This window comes from Hyperolius riggenbachi, chromosome 2 (assembly GCF_040937935.1).
Source record: "Hyperolius riggenbachi isolate aHypRig1 chromosome 2, aHypRig1.pri, whole genome shotgun sequence".
Classification (NCBI taxonomy): domain Eukaryota; kingdom Metazoa; phylum Chordata; class Amphibia; order Anura; family Hyperoliidae; genus Hyperolius; species Hyperolius riggenbachi.
The window spans coordinates 210,901,066-210,916,815 of NC_090647.1; positions in this window are offsets into that span (position 1 = coordinate 210,901,066).

Genomic DNA, 15,750 nt, shown 5'->3' on the forward strand with positions numbered 1-15,750 from the left:
GTGCAGATGGCCGCTTTCATTCTGTCCAGCCTGTTGAGGGACCCCATATAAAAAAACTCAAGGGGAATGAGCTGTACTTGGTGGCCATGCTACTAGACCCTCGGTATAGGCACAAAGTGGCAGACATGTTACCAACTCACCTGAAGGCAGAAAGGATGCTGCACATGTAGAACAAGCTGGCAACTATGCTTTACAGTGCATTTAAGGGTGATGTCACAGCACAACGGAATAAAGGTGCCACTGCCAGTAATCCTCCTCCTCCCATGTCCATGCAGGACAGGATGCTCTACCGATCTCATAGTGATGTCGGACATGTGAACATTCTTTAGTCCAACGCCTCGCCTTAGCGCTTCCGGATCCACCCTCCACCAATGCCTCAACCAGCAGGTAGCCGACTACCTGGCCTTAAGTGTGGATGTAGACACTGTGAGCAGCGATGAACCCTTGGACTACTGGGTGAGCAGGCTTGACCTGTGGCCAGAGCTGGCCCAATTTGCCATCCAACTTCTGTCTTGCCCTGCCTCAAGCTTCCTGTCAGAGAGGACCTTCAGTGAAGCTGGAGGTCTTGTCACTGAGAAGAGAAGTCGCCTAGGTCACAAAAGTGTTCAGTGCCTCACCTTTATCAAAATGAATGAGGCATAGATCCCGGAGGGTTACTACCTGCCCGAAGACTAAGTCAGTCCCCAAACACTGCATCTCTGCCTGCACGCCGTGTGACTGGCTGCCTGCCCCAAGACTAAGTCGGTCCCCACACAGCATCTCTGCCGGCAGGCCACTTGACTGCCTTCTCTGCTACCACCAACAGGGTCCAGGACTCCAGGCGGATTCCTGAATTTTTAAGGCCGCTGTTAGCAGCGGCCGCTATAATAATTTTTCTGGTGCGTGTACATGCCTGCCTAATTTTTCTGTCTGCACTGCAGCTGCAACAACAAAACAAAAGGCATGTACATGTGGCAATTCCCCTTCGTGATCGTTACCTTGCCACGGTGACGGGGCTAGCGTATCACAATGAAGCTATATGAGTGTGTTGGGGTTATAGTGCATTTTCTCCCAGAGTAAATTTACATTTTATATCTATGTGCTTTAAATTGTACACATTTTTGCGATCATTGTCATTTAAGCAGAATTACATGCATAAAGTCTTACGCATGATAAGTAGAGCATAAAGTATTGCATTTAATGTATAGCATTCTGCTCTACTCGTGAAGTATGATTTTACACACATTGTTCTGCTTAATGCAGTCTTTTGACCTCTAGTTCAGATCTGGATATGTGTCTGCATAGGAATTACAGATGTCTGAACAGGTGCATTTCAAGGGTAAGTCTTTGTTTTTCAGGCTATGAGCTTGCAGGTAAGATTTTAAAAAAGAGTTCCAGAAGAGTTCTGGATATGAGAGTGGAGGTGATAAAATTGGAGAGTTTTATAGGTGGCGTGAAGATTACATGCAGAATAGTATATGTGTAACGATTGTCTAACATATTGGTGTAGCGACACAGATGTCTGATTATTGTGTGATCTGCAGAATCACCAATAATGCAGACTCTATACCTGATTATGTGGTGATCTGCAGTATCACCAATAATGCAAGTATAGAAGGTAGAGATAATAGCGTTTGGTGCAACAGTAGAGGCTAGATCTCACCAGAGGGGCTGGAGAAAGCTACCGGTGGAAATGGCAGAATAGTTTGACTAAACCTCACCAGAGGAGCTGGTGGGTATATCTGCAAATAATCTGTGCTAGACCCCACCAGAGGAGCTGGAGGGTACTAGCCAAAATAGTAGCTGAGTAGCTAGGAGCCCACACCAGAGGAGCTGGTAAGTGCTATCAGCAACAGTAACTAGATAGTTTAACTAGACCTCACCAGAGGAGCTGGTGGGTACTATCAACACTAGTAAGTAGATAGTTTAACTAGACCTCCCCAGAGGAACTGGTGGGTACTATCAACAATAGTAACTAGATAGTTTAACTTAGACCTCACCAGAGGAGCTGGTGGGTACTATCAGAGCACCTCTCCAGTGACAAGGGCTCACTGGAGAGTAGAAGAGTCAGACAGGCAAGGTTCAGAAACAGAGAGGCAGGTACAGTACAAAATCAGAAGGCAAGAGAATAGTAATGATTCAGGCAGAGGTTCGGCAACTAGATCAGATGGGCAGAAGTACAGAAATGTTGAGCAGAAGCAGAGTCAGAGATAAGCCAGAGTCGTACACAGAATATCAATAATACAATAAAGCAATATTCCTAGTCTTGTGTGAAATCCCTGGTTTCCTCCCAGATCAAAGCACACCGGAACTTGTCTAAGGTCTGAGCGCTAACACTTATGTATTTGCAATAGCAGACAGTTTGCAAGTGAACGGAGAAAGCTTATGAAGCAGCGAGGAGAGCCCACAGCCACGCCCATGCCCAATAAGCCAATCCGGGCACTGTGAGTCTCTCCTGATGTCAGCCGACCGGCAGGTCAGCTGACGCGCCTTCTTCCAGCATAAAGGTCCTGTCTCCGCGCACACCCGCGTGAGACAGCGACCCTATGCGCAACTGACAGTCCCGTCCCTGGCGTGCTAGACGCCAGCGGAACGGATGAGGCCTCAGAACCGAGCACAAAGGCTGCTGAAGAGACATCCTGCGTGCCCGCAGCCACCATCATAGGGGATGTTACAATATGGAAATTGAAGAAATGTATGAACAGGACAACTTATGGAGATCTTTGTAAGAATTGAGGTGTTTGTATTGGATTCTTAATTGTCAGAAAATGAAGAGGTCGGCAAAAAGAGGATTCATCTGATGTGTGCGAGGGCAGTTTAATGAAACAAGTTTACCAGGAATTGAAGAGGAGAGAGGACCTGTGGTCCATTTGGTCATATTCTCATACATTGCAACAGGGATGGATAGCTACAGGGGTGCCATGACTGGACTCTTCTACATCATATTTACATGTGTTTCTATATATGTGTCACTAAGAACTGTATTTCATTAGCAATCAGTTATAGGTGTGACAGGTTCACTTGCTGGCTAGCTGGCAGTGAGCTGGGAGACTCAACTCTCCTACTTTGCTATTTACTGATTGTCCATTCAAAAAAGTAGTTTTAGTTAAATGGAAAATAACATTTATTTTCTGCATGAGATTTCAGTTAGAAATATGTTACTTGTTCTTAACAAAAGTAGCGGGGTTCACTTTCTATTTGCTGAATGGTGGTAGATTGGATTTACTGAAATTGACAGTTAGAAATATGTTTTCTATTGTATTCCACAGAATGCACCTGTCCACATCTGAAGCCTCTGAAGCTATGATTTCAGTAGCACACCAATTCCTAAAACATTATGAATAACCAAAAACTAGTAAATAAACCATATGTTATACTTTATAACCCACATCACTTGGTGCCTTTTTATAATCAAAATCTTTTCATCTTTCTTAGTGTCCTTAACCAATGTTACTTACTTGGGGATTTTTTTTCTTCTCTTTTTCTTTGCATACATATTCTATGGCTGAAGAATACCTCCCTAAAACTTAGCTTATTCCTGGTTCTAATGCCCAGATTTAATGTGGATCTGTAATATTTGCACCCCTGTCCTTGCCCCAGGTTCAATGCAAAAAGATATTTCAACTTTTTTCCTATACTTATAATCTTTAGTACTCTGATGTGTGCATAACCATAGCTCCACCATTAAAATAGCTTTGCCACGAGATGGAGACTAGGTTCTCAAACCCGGGCATGCAAAGCAGACCCCAAGTGGTACCTATGTTGAGTTGAGAGAGAACTATAACTCATCACATTGCAGAACGTTTTGAGATTAAAAATAATAAATCCTATATAAACAAACTTCAGTAACTATTAGAAGTAGATTAAGGCATAAAGGAATTTTTAGAAAGCATTTAAGCATAATTATGGTGTACACCAACAAAGTAAATGGGTTTAATCCAGTACAGTGAATAAATATGCAAATCCTTTTGATGTCCAGGGAGAGCCAGTAACACTGTCTAGTTCTGAATACAGCCTATATTCATTTTATATAGTAATTTAATATACTATATCTTACAGTTTCCATTTCAGCCTGTTTTGTCCTTTAATTGTAAAGAGTGTTGACTGATATGCCTTTGGGTTAGGATTTCCTTTATATCAGTAAACATTTGCTTGAAAATCGCTCATAGAGAATCATGAATCAACATTCAAATGTTTCAGGTGATTTTTCTAAAAAGATAAAAGTTATATTGCCATATCCTGTTGCTGAACTTGCCAGCACTACGCACTGGCGAGTTCTCAATTTAGGCGATGGGAGAGTTGCCTTCTCCTATTTAATTGACCTTCCCGAGCAGAAAAGAACTTACTTGGGTGATATAATCACCCAGCGAGATCTTTGCACGTTATCCAGTTGCCCTTTTCCTGCCTCTGGGAAGCGATGCTTCCTAGCAGACATGAGCGTTAGCTTAGACCTGCAAGAGTAGGTCTAAACCAGCTAAGGCACGTCGTCACCACTGCATCTGGTGGTCTCCTTCCTGTCAGTCCACCAAACATAGCCTAAGCCCCCCATGTAGCTGCGCTGTCACCGTAGCTGCGCCGTTAGAGCAATATACATACCACCGCTAATCACTTGCCGCCTCTCGTTGCAAGTTCCCCATCATGTAATTACAGTGTATGAGTCACGGTAATTGCTGTGTATCAAAGCCCCAGCAAAGTATCTTTGAAGCTCCTGCTCGGGCTCCCCATTGGTCCACTGTCTGGACCATTTCATCGGCTCAGACTGTGGACCAATGGGGAACCCGGGCGGGAGTTTCAAAGATGCTTTGCTGGGGCTTGGATACACAGTAATTACAGTGACTCATACACTGTAATTACACGACGTGAAACTTGTGGTGAGAGGCATCGGGTGATTAGTTGCAGTATGTATATTTACAGGGGTGCCTGGCAGAGGTACGTGGTGGGCTTCCAAGATGTGTGGTGACCCGACGGGGAGCTCTTGGGGTCTCCTTTTAAAGGAGAATCCCAAATGTAGCGGCGGAAGATGGTGACGAAATTCGGCGGGTGTGCATGCGCATGTGTGGGGAGTAAGGCCATGGTGCTGAAGGACAGCACCACAGCATAAAGCCTCACTACCCATCACCTGGTAAAAGGGAGCATCACTCAGGCTTTCGCCTGAGTAATGCTCCCTAATGATCGGCCATCGCACAAAGGAACTCGGCAATAGGATTTGCAAGTAATCCTCGTGCGATGGCAAGGTGATAAGTAGCTCGCATTTGCAACCTACTTATCACCTGGAACAGAATATGGCCCATAGAGTCTGTTTGATAACTATTATTATTATTATTGACCTATGTAGTGCCAGCATCTTCTATAGCATTGTACAACAGAATACAGGGTATAATAATACAATTTAAACGATAAAGTTCTAAAGTCTATTTGTTTAGCTATTATTATTATTGACCTATATAGTGCCAGCATCTCCTGTGGCACTGTACAACAGAATACAGGGTATAACAATACAATATAAATAATACAACAGTTAACAGTACAAGACAATAATGGATTACAGTTTATCTAGTTCATGTTTTTAGTTACTGCATGATACTTTGTTGCATGTTTGAATTCTACCCAGCAAAACCAGATTTCGGTGTATCAAATTAGTCTATCCTGCCAACAGGGCCGGTCCTCTCATGAAGCATGGTGAAACATTTGCATCAAGCACAGAGATTACAGGGGCAGCATGTTTGTACCTTGTATTTAAACTAACAGCATGCAGTCAAAGTAGGAGGAGAGCGAGCGAGGTGAAGAGGTCATTATTGGGGAAGAGCAGCTCGTTGTGCTGTGTGAGGAGCTTGACAGTGAGTGAGGAGGGGGATGGCAGGTATGGTGTGAAATCATTCCAAATGGGGGGGGTCCTCCTCACCGGTTTGTCTCAGGCAGCAAAAAGTCTACAACCGACACTGCCTGTCAAAAAAAATCAAAAATAAATGATCTTTCCAATTTCCATTGACTTTACCTTTTGCTAATTTATCCCATCCTTTCCCAAAGGAATGAAAATGTTGAGAAGTTTGACTTTTTAATATTCTGGACCACATCATTATATGTCATACTCACATACAGCAAAACATTTAATTTGATTAAATATTATTCACCTTTTGAACATCCTGACATCCACCTCTACCATGTAGATCATGTACATCAACATTAAGAAAAAGAAATGTCTCATTTTAGCTTAAGTGTATTCTCTGTAACATTTTAGTTTGACTGGAAATCTTCACAGAAGAAAGATTGAAAACTCATATGTCAGGAAGATGAAAACTATACAGCTATCAGAATGATACAGCTTGTCAAACAATCTTCTTAGCTGACACTTTTTAAGCGTTAATACTGTCTATATTAGCTGTCTCTCTGACAGTAAATTGCAGGGTGCTCAGATGAAGAGTATTAAGACTTCATACTTCTTTTAACAGTTCTAAACAAACTTCTTCAGTGCGTATGAGGTTAAACACTGGCTTGTTATGTGTCTAATAGAGTTGGGCCGAACGGTTCGCCGGCGAACGGGGTTCGCGCGAACTTAGGTGGTTCGCGTGCGGGTACCGCACGCGAACCTTTTGCGGAAGAAGTTCGGTTCGCCCCATAATGCACCTGAGGGTCAACTTTGACCCTCTACATCACAGTCAGCAGGCCCAGTGTAGCCAATTAGGCTACACTAGCCCCTGGAGCCCCACCCCCCCTTATATAAGGCAGGCAGCGGCGGCCATTACGGCCACTCGTGTGCCTGCATTAGTCAGAGTAGGGCGAGCTGCTGCAGACTGTCTCTCAGGGAAAGATTAGTTAGGCTTAACTTCTTCCTGGCTGCATACCTGTTCTGTTCAGTGAGCCCTCAGCCCACTGCATACCTGTACTGTGATCCTGCCACTGCATAGCTGTTCAGTGATCCTGCCACAGCATACCTGTTCTGTTCAGTGAGCCCTCAGCCCACTGCATACCTGTACTGTGATCCTGCCACTGCATAGCTGTTCAGTGATCCTGCCACAGCATACCTGTTCTGTTCAGTGAGCCCTCAGCCCACTGCATACCTGTACTGTGATCCTGCCACTGCATACCTGTTCAGTGATCCTGCCACAGCATACCTGTTCTGTTCAGTGAGCCCTCAGCCCACTGCATACCTGTACTGTGATCCTGCCACTGCATAGCTGTTCAGTGATCCTGCCACAGCATACCTGTTCTGTTCAGTGAGCCCCCAGCCCACTGCATACCTGTACTGTGATCCTGCCACTGCATACCTGTTCAGTGATCCTGCCACAGCATACCTGTTCTGTTCAGTGAGCCCTCAGCCCACTGCATACCTGTACTGTGATCCTGCCACTGCATACCTGTTCAGTGATCCTGCCACAGCATACCTGTTCTGTTCAGTGAGCCCTCAGCCCACTGCATACCTGTACTGTGATCCTGCCACTGCATAGCTGTTCAGTGATCCTGCCACAGCATACCTGTTCTGTTCAGTGAGCCCTCAGCCCACTGCATACCTGTACTGTGATCCTGCCACTGCATACCTGTTCAGTGATCCTGCCACAGCATACCTGTTCTGTTCAGTGAGCCCTCAGCCCACTGCATACCTGTACTGTGATACTGCCACTGCATACCTGTTCAGTGATCCTGCCACAGCATACCTGTTCTGTTCAGTGAGCCCTCAGCCCACTGCATACCTGTACTGTGATCCTGCCACTGCATACCTGTTCAGTGATCCTGCCACAGCATACCTGTTCTGTTCAGTGAGCCCTCAGCCCACTGCATACCTGTACTGTGATCCTGCCACTGCATAGCTGTTCAGTGATCCTGCCACAGCATACCTGTTCTGTTCAGTGAGCCCTCAGCCCACTGCATACCTGTACTGTGATCCTGCCACTGCATAGCTGTTCAGTGATCCTGCCACAGCATACCTGTTCTGTTCAGTGAGCCCCCAGCCCACTGCATACCTGTACTGTGATCCTGCCACTGCATACCTGTTCAGTGATCCTGCCACAGCATACCTGTTCTGTTCAGTGAGCCCTCAGCCCACTGCATACCTGTACTGTGATCCTGCCACTGCATACCTGTTCAGTGATCCTGCCACAGCATACCTGTTCTGTTCAGTGAGCCCTCAGCCCACTGCATACCTGTACTGTGATCCTGCCACTGCATAGCTGTTCAGTGATCCTGCCACAGCATACCTGTTCTGTTCAGTGAGCCCTCAGCCCACTGCATACCTGTACTGTGATCCTGCCACTGCATACCTGTTCAGTGATCCTGCCACAGCATACCTGTTCTGTTCAGTGAGCCCTCAGCCCACTGCATACCTGTACTGTGATACTGCCACTGCATACCTGTTCAGTGATCCTGCCACAGCATACCTGTTCTGTTCAGTGAGCCCTCAGCCCACTGCATACCTGTACTGTGATCCTGCCACTGCATACCTGTTCAGTGATCCTGCCACAGCATACCTGTTCTGTTCAGTGAGCCCTCAGCCCACTGCATACCTGTACTGTGATCCTGCCACTGCATAGCTGTTCAGTGATCCTGCCACAGCATACCTGTTCTGTTCAGTGAGCCCTCAGCCCACTGCATACCTGTACTGTGATCCTGCCACTGCATAGCTGTTCAGTGATCCTGCCACAGCATACCTGTTCTGTTCAGTGAGCCCCCAGCCCACTGCATACCTGTACTGTGATCCTGCCACTGCATACCTGTTCAGTGATCCTGCCACAGCATACCTGTTCTGTTCAGTGAGCCCTCAGCCCACTGCATACCTGTACTGTGATCCTGCCACTGCATAGCTGTTCAGTGATCCTGCCACAGCATACCTGTTCTGTTCAGTGAGCCCTCAGCCCACTGCATACCTGTACTGTGATCCTGCCACTGCATAGCTGTTCAGTGATCCTGCCACAGCATACCTGTTCTGTTCAGTGAGCCCCCAGCCCACTGCATACCTGTACTGTGATCCTGCCACTGCATACCTGTTCAGTGATCCTGCCACAGCATACCTGTTCTGTTCAGTGAGCCCTCAGCCCACTGCATACCTGTACTGTGATCCTGCCACTGCATACCTGTTCAGTGATCCTGCCACAGCATACCTGTTCTGTTCAGTGAGCCCTCAGCCCACTGCATACCTGTACTGTGATCCTGCCACTGCATAGCTGTTCAGTGATCCTGCCACAGCATACCTGTTCTGTTCAGTGAGCCCTCAGCCCACTGCATACCTGTACTGTGATCCTGCCACTGCATACCTGTTCAGTGATCCTGCCACAGCATACCTGTTCTGTTCAGTGAGCCCTCAGCCCACTGCATACCTGTACTGTGATACTGCCACTGCATACCTGTTCAGTGATCCTGCCACAGCATACCTGTTCTGTTCAGTGAGCCCTCAGCCCACTGCATACCTGTACTGTGATCCTGCCACTGCATACCTGTTCAGTGATCCTGCCACAGCATACCTGTTCTGTTCAGTGAGCCCTCAGCCCACTGCATACCTGTACTGTGATCCTGCCACTGCATAGCTGTTCAGTGATCCTGCCACAGCATACCTGTTCTGTTCAGTGAGCCCTCAGCCCACTGCATACCTGTACTGTGATCCTGCCACTGCATAGCTGTTCAGTGATCCTGCCACAGCATACCTGTTCTGTTCAGTGAGCCCCCAGCCCACTGCATACCTGTACTGTGATCCTGCCACTGCATACCTGTTCAGTGATCCTGCCACAGCATACCTGTTCTGTTCAGTGAGCCCTCAGCCCACTGCATACCTGTACTGTGATCCTGCCACTGCATAGCTGTTCAGTGATCCTGCCACAGCATACCTGTTCTGTTCAGTGAGCCCTCAGCCCACTGCATACCTGTACTGTGATCCTGCCACTGCATACCTGTTCAGTGATCCTGCCACTGTATACCTGTTCTGTGAACCCGCCACTGTATACCTGTTCTGTTCAGTGGACCCGCCACTGTATACCTGTTCTGTGAACCCGCCACTGTATACCTGTTCTGTTCAGTGGACCTGCCACTGTATACCTGTTTAGTGAACACGCCACTGCATACCTGTTGTGTTCAGTGAACCTGCCACTGCATACCTGTTCTGTGAACCCGCCACTGTATACCTGTTCTGTTCAGTGGACCCGCCACTGTATACCTGTTCTGTGAACCCGCCACTGTATACCTGTTCTGTTCAGTGGACCTGCCACTGTATACCTGTTTAGTGAACACGCCACTGCATACCTGTTGTGTTCAGTGAACCTGCCACTGCATACCTGTTCTGTGAACCCGCCACTGTATACCTGTTCTGTTCAGTGGACCCGCCACTGTATACCTGTTCTGTTCAGTGGACCTGCCACTGTATACCTGTTCTGTTCAGTGGACCTGCCACTGTATACCTGTTTAGTGAACACGCCACTGCATACCTGTTGTGTTCAGTGAACCCGCCACTGTATACCTGTACTGTTCAGTGAACCCACCGCATCAGTGCGCATACCTGTGCAGTTAAGTGAACCCACCTACCTACGTGAGTGCACGCAGTGTGATATACCACTCCGTGCATACCCGATATGGACAAAACAGGTAGAGGAAGAGGAAGAGGTAGTGGCAGAGGCAGAGGAAGGCCACCCGGCAGGTCTGCGCGAGGTCGTGTAAATGTAATTTCGTGTGGACCTGGCCCACAGTACAGTGCTCGGAAGAAGGCACGTCCCATCACCTCCCAAGATTGTCAGGACGTGGTTGAGTATTTAGCGACACAGAACACCTCATCTTGCTCAGCCACCAGCGCTACTACTAGCACCACTTCCGCTGCATTTGACACTTCGCAAGAATTATTTAGTGGTGGTGAAATCACTGATGCACAGCCATTGTTACAGCCAGATGAATTTTCACCAGCTCATATGTCTGCGTTACGCGACAACACTATGGATGTAACGTGTAAGGAGGATGAAGGACCTACACATTTGGATTTTTCTGAGGCAAGCGAAGCTGGGCAGGATGATTACGATGATGACGATGATAGGGATCCTCTGTATGTTCCCAATAGAGGAGATGAAGAGGGGGACAGTTCAGAGGGGGAGTCAGAGAGTAGTAGGAGGATAGAAGTTGCTGAAAGAAGCTGGGGCAGCTCTTCGTCAGAAACAGCTGGTGGCAGAGTCCGGCACCATGTATCGCCAGATTCGCCACCTATGTACAGCCAGCCAACTTGCCCTTCAGCATCAGCTGCTGAGGTGCCCACATCCCAGGGTGGCTCAGCGGTGTGGAAATTTTTTAATGTGTGTGCCTCAGATCGGACCAAAGCCATCTGTTCGCTCTGCCAACAAAAATTGAGCCGTGGAAAGGCCAACACTCACGTAGGGACAAGTGCCTTACGAAGGCACCTGCAGAAAAGGCACAAACAGCAATGGGATGGCCACCTGAGCAAAAGCAGCAGCAGCACACAAAAGCAAAGTCACCCTCCTTCTCCTCTTCCTCCTTCAGGTGCATCATCTGCTTATGCCGCTCTCTCCCTTGCACCTTCACAGGCACCCTCCTCCACTCCGCCTCTGCCCTTGAGCGGTTCCTGCTCCTCTGCCCACAGCAGCAGTCAGGTGTCCGTGAAGGAAATGTTTGAGCGGAAGAAGCCACTTTTGGCCAGTCACCCCCTTGCCCGGCGTCTGACAGCTGGCGTGGCGGAACTGTTAGCTCGCCAGCTGTTACCATACCGGCTGGTGGACTCTGAGGCCTTCCGTAAATTTGTGGCCATCGGAACACCGCAGTGGAAGATGCCAGGCCGCACTTATTTTTCCAGAAAGGCCATACCCCAACTGCACCGTGAAGTTGAGAGGCAAGTGGTGTCATCTCTTGCGAAGAGCGTTGGGTCAAGGGTACACCTGACCACGGATGCCTGGTCTGCCAAGCACGGGCAGGGCCGCTACATTACCTACACAGCCCATTGGGTGAACCTGGTGGTGAACGATGGCAAGCAGAAAGCGGCGGACCAAATTGTGACACCTCCACGGCTTGCAGGCAGGCCTCCTGCCACCTCCTCTCCTCCTGCTACATGCTCTTCGCTGTCCTCCTCCTCCTCCTTGGCTGAGTGGCAGTTCTCCTCTCCAGCTACACAGCCCCAGCTCCGCAGGGCCTATGCTGCATGCCAGGTACGACGGTGTCACGCCATCTTAGACATGGCTTGTCTCAAAGCGGAGAGTCACACTGGAGCAGCTCTCCTGGCTGCTCTTAAGAAACAGGTGGATGAGTGGCTGACCCCGCACCACCTGGAGATAGGCAACGTGGTGTGCGACAACGGCAGCAATCTGCTTGCCGCTTTGCATATGGGGAAGCTGACACACATACCCTGCATGGCACATGTCATGAATCTGGTGGTTCAAAGATTTGTGGCAAAGTACCCTGGCTTAGCGGATGTCCTGAAGCAGGCCAGGAAGTTCTGTGGGCATTTGAGGCGCTCTTACACAGCCATGGCACGATTTGCAGAAATTCAGCGTAAAAACAACATGCCGGTGAGACGCCTCATTTGCGATAGCCCCACTCGCTGGAACTCGACCCTCCTCATGTTCTCCCGCCTGCTAGAACAGAAGAAAGCCGTCACCCAGTACCTCTACAACTGGAGTAGAACGAAACAGTCTGGGAAGATGGGGATGTTCTGGCCCGACAACTGGACAATGATGAAAAATGCATGCAGGCTCATGCGGCCGTTTGAGGAGGTGACCAACCTGGTGAGCCGCAGTGAGGGCACCATCAGCGACTTAATTCCCTACGCGTACTTCTTGGAGCGTGCTGTGCGTAGAGTGGCGGATGAAGCTGCGAATGAGCGTGACCAGGAACCGTTACGGCAGGAACAGGCATGGGACCAATTTTCATCAGACCCAGCTGTTTCCTCAACACCTGCGGCAGCACAGAGGGGGGAGGAGGAGGAAGAAGAGAGGTCATGTGCAGAAGATGAGTCAGACTCAGAGGATGATGAGCAAGGTGTTTCTTTGGGGGAGGAGGAGGAGGAGGAGGGGACAGCGGCAGGAGAACAACCGCAGCAGGCGTCGCAGGGGGCTTGTGCTGCGCAACCTTCCCGTGGTATTGTTCGCGGCTGGGGGGAGGAGGTTGACTTACCTGACGTCACTGAGGAAGAGCAAGAGGAGATGGAGGGTACTGGATCCGACTTTGTGCAGATGTCGTCTTTTATGCTGTCCTGCCTGTTGAGGGACCCCCGTATAAAAAACCTCAAGGGGAATGAGCTGTACTGGGTGGCCACACTACTAGACCCTCGGTACAGGCACAAAGTGGCGGACCTGTTACCAACTCACCGGAAGGTGGAAAGGATGCAGCACATGCAGAACCAGCTGTCAACTATGCTTTACAATGCCTTTAAGGGTGATGTGACGGCACAACGCCAGCAAGGTACCACTGCCACTAATCCTCCTCCCGTGTCCACGCAGTCAAAGACAGGACGCTCCAGCGATCTCATGGTGATGTCGGACATGCGGACGTTCTTTAGTCCAACGCCTCGCCGTAGCACTTCCGGATCCACCCTCCACCAACGCCTGGAACGGCAGGTAGCCGACTACCTGGCCTTAAGTGTGGATGTAGACACTGCTGTGAACAGCGATGAGGAACCCTTTAACTACTGGGTGCGCAGGCTTGACCTGTGGCCAGAGCTGTCCCAATTTGCCATCCAACTTCTCTCCTGCCCTGCCGCAAGCGTCCTCTCAGAAAGGACCTTCAGCGCAGCTGGAGGCATTGTCACAGAGAAGAGAAGTCGCCTAAGTCACAAAAGTGTTAAGTACCTCACCTTTATAAAAATGAATGAGGCATGGATCCCGGAGGGCTGCTGCCCGCCCCAAGACTAAGTCAGTCCCCGCACATACAGCATCTCTGCCTGCACGCCGTGTGACTGGCTGCCTGGCCTGCCCCAAGAAGACTAAGTCGCTCCCAGTCCCTCCACACAGCATGTCTGCCTGCAGGCCGCTTCACTACCTTCTCCGCCACCACCAACAGGGTCCGGGACTCCAGGCGGATTGCTGAATTTTTTAGGCCGCTGCTAGCAGCGGCCGCTGTAATAATTTTTCGGGTGCGTGTACATGACTGCCTAATTTTTCTGGCTGCACTGCGGGCAGCTGCAACAACAAAAGAAAAGGCATGAACATGCGCCCATTCCCCTTCGTGATCATTACCTTGCCGTGGTGAAGGGGCTTGCGTATCACAATGGAGCAATGACCGGCGCCTAGATGAGTGTCTCGGGGGGCACACCCACGATAATAAGGTCGTTGCCTCATTGTGGTCAGACCAAATTTGATCAGCTGGACAGTCACTGTTCTGTCATTCAGCTACATCAGCCAGGTGACTGACCATATGGGCTGTAAAGCCACCAAAACCTGCACTCTCGCCATGGTGCGCACCAGTCCAGCACGGCCGTCACTACACAAACAGCTGTTTGCGGTGCGTTACACGATGAGTTTGGTGCGTCAGTGTGAAGCAGTACCTTAATTACACTACCTGATTGATGTATACACATGCAAGATGTTTGAAAGCACTTTAGGCCTGTCATTTAACATTCAATGTGATTTCTGCCCTTAAAACGCTGCTTTGCGTCAAATCCAGATTTTTCCCGGGGACTTTTGGCATGTATCCCACTCCGCCATCCCCCCCTCCAGGTGTTAGACCCCTTGAAACATCTTTTCCATCACTTTTGTGGCCAGCATAATTAATTTTTTTTTTCAAAGTTCGCATCCCCATTGAAGTCTATTGCGGTTCGCGAACTTTAACGCGAACTGAACCTTTCGCGAAAGTTCGCGAACCCGGTTCGCGAACCGAAAATCGGAGGTTCGGCCCAACTCTAGTGTCTAACTGCTTGTCTAGTCAGTAAAGGAAAAGATCTTAGCAGAACCCTCATCCATGGTGTCAGATCATGCGTAAAGATTGCGAAGCTTAGAGGAACTGTGTATAAGGTAAAATATTGTTTATTTTATTATAGCAGGACTTGAATGTTCATTTACATTCATGTATAGTTCTTAATACTTCTGCATATCTCACAGCTCTTCTTGGACACCTAATTAATGTAAGTGTCATATTCAAAGGTTAGTTTATGTTATAGATCTGGAATATGATATTTGTTGTTGTGCGTTGAGTTGCATAGGAGGTTTACCTAACCTGTTGTGCCGCAATTCATTTTTCAGAAATGTATTTTGTTCATGTTCCTGTTAACAAAGAAATTATGTATAGTATGATTTACCCCCTTATTTAGTTATTCAAAGGATAAGTCCACAAAGGGTTATTTGATGAACTGGGCAAGGTAAGCTCAGTGTTATTATTTAACGTTAGACTGCCCTACATATGGTATCAGGAATGATACACACTAGACAATCCCGGAATTGGTGCTTTATAGTACATCTTAGGCCATGATGCAGCTTTACTGTTTGATGATGAATTCACCTTTGAAGTTGTGGAAGCTATCAAATATTGCATAGCCATCCGGTAATGTAACCTCTGACCCGGAAGTACTGTAAATAAGACCAGGATTTTTTAAGTGCATTTATCTTCCAATGACGGAAGTAAAGACAAGTGTAAATAATAACACCACACTTATTTGCTCCCAGCCATCAAGTAATCATTTATGAATTACTATTATTTATTTACCTAGGAATAGCTTAAATTAGGAAGTAGGTATAAAGCAAATAAAAGGCATAAGGCTTCCTGCACACTGCATCCGATTCCGACTTTGAATTGTTTTTTACAAGCAATTCCGTTTCTGATTTTTAATTGTTACTGCATGCTGTGATTTTTTTTTTGTGTTCTTCTGTT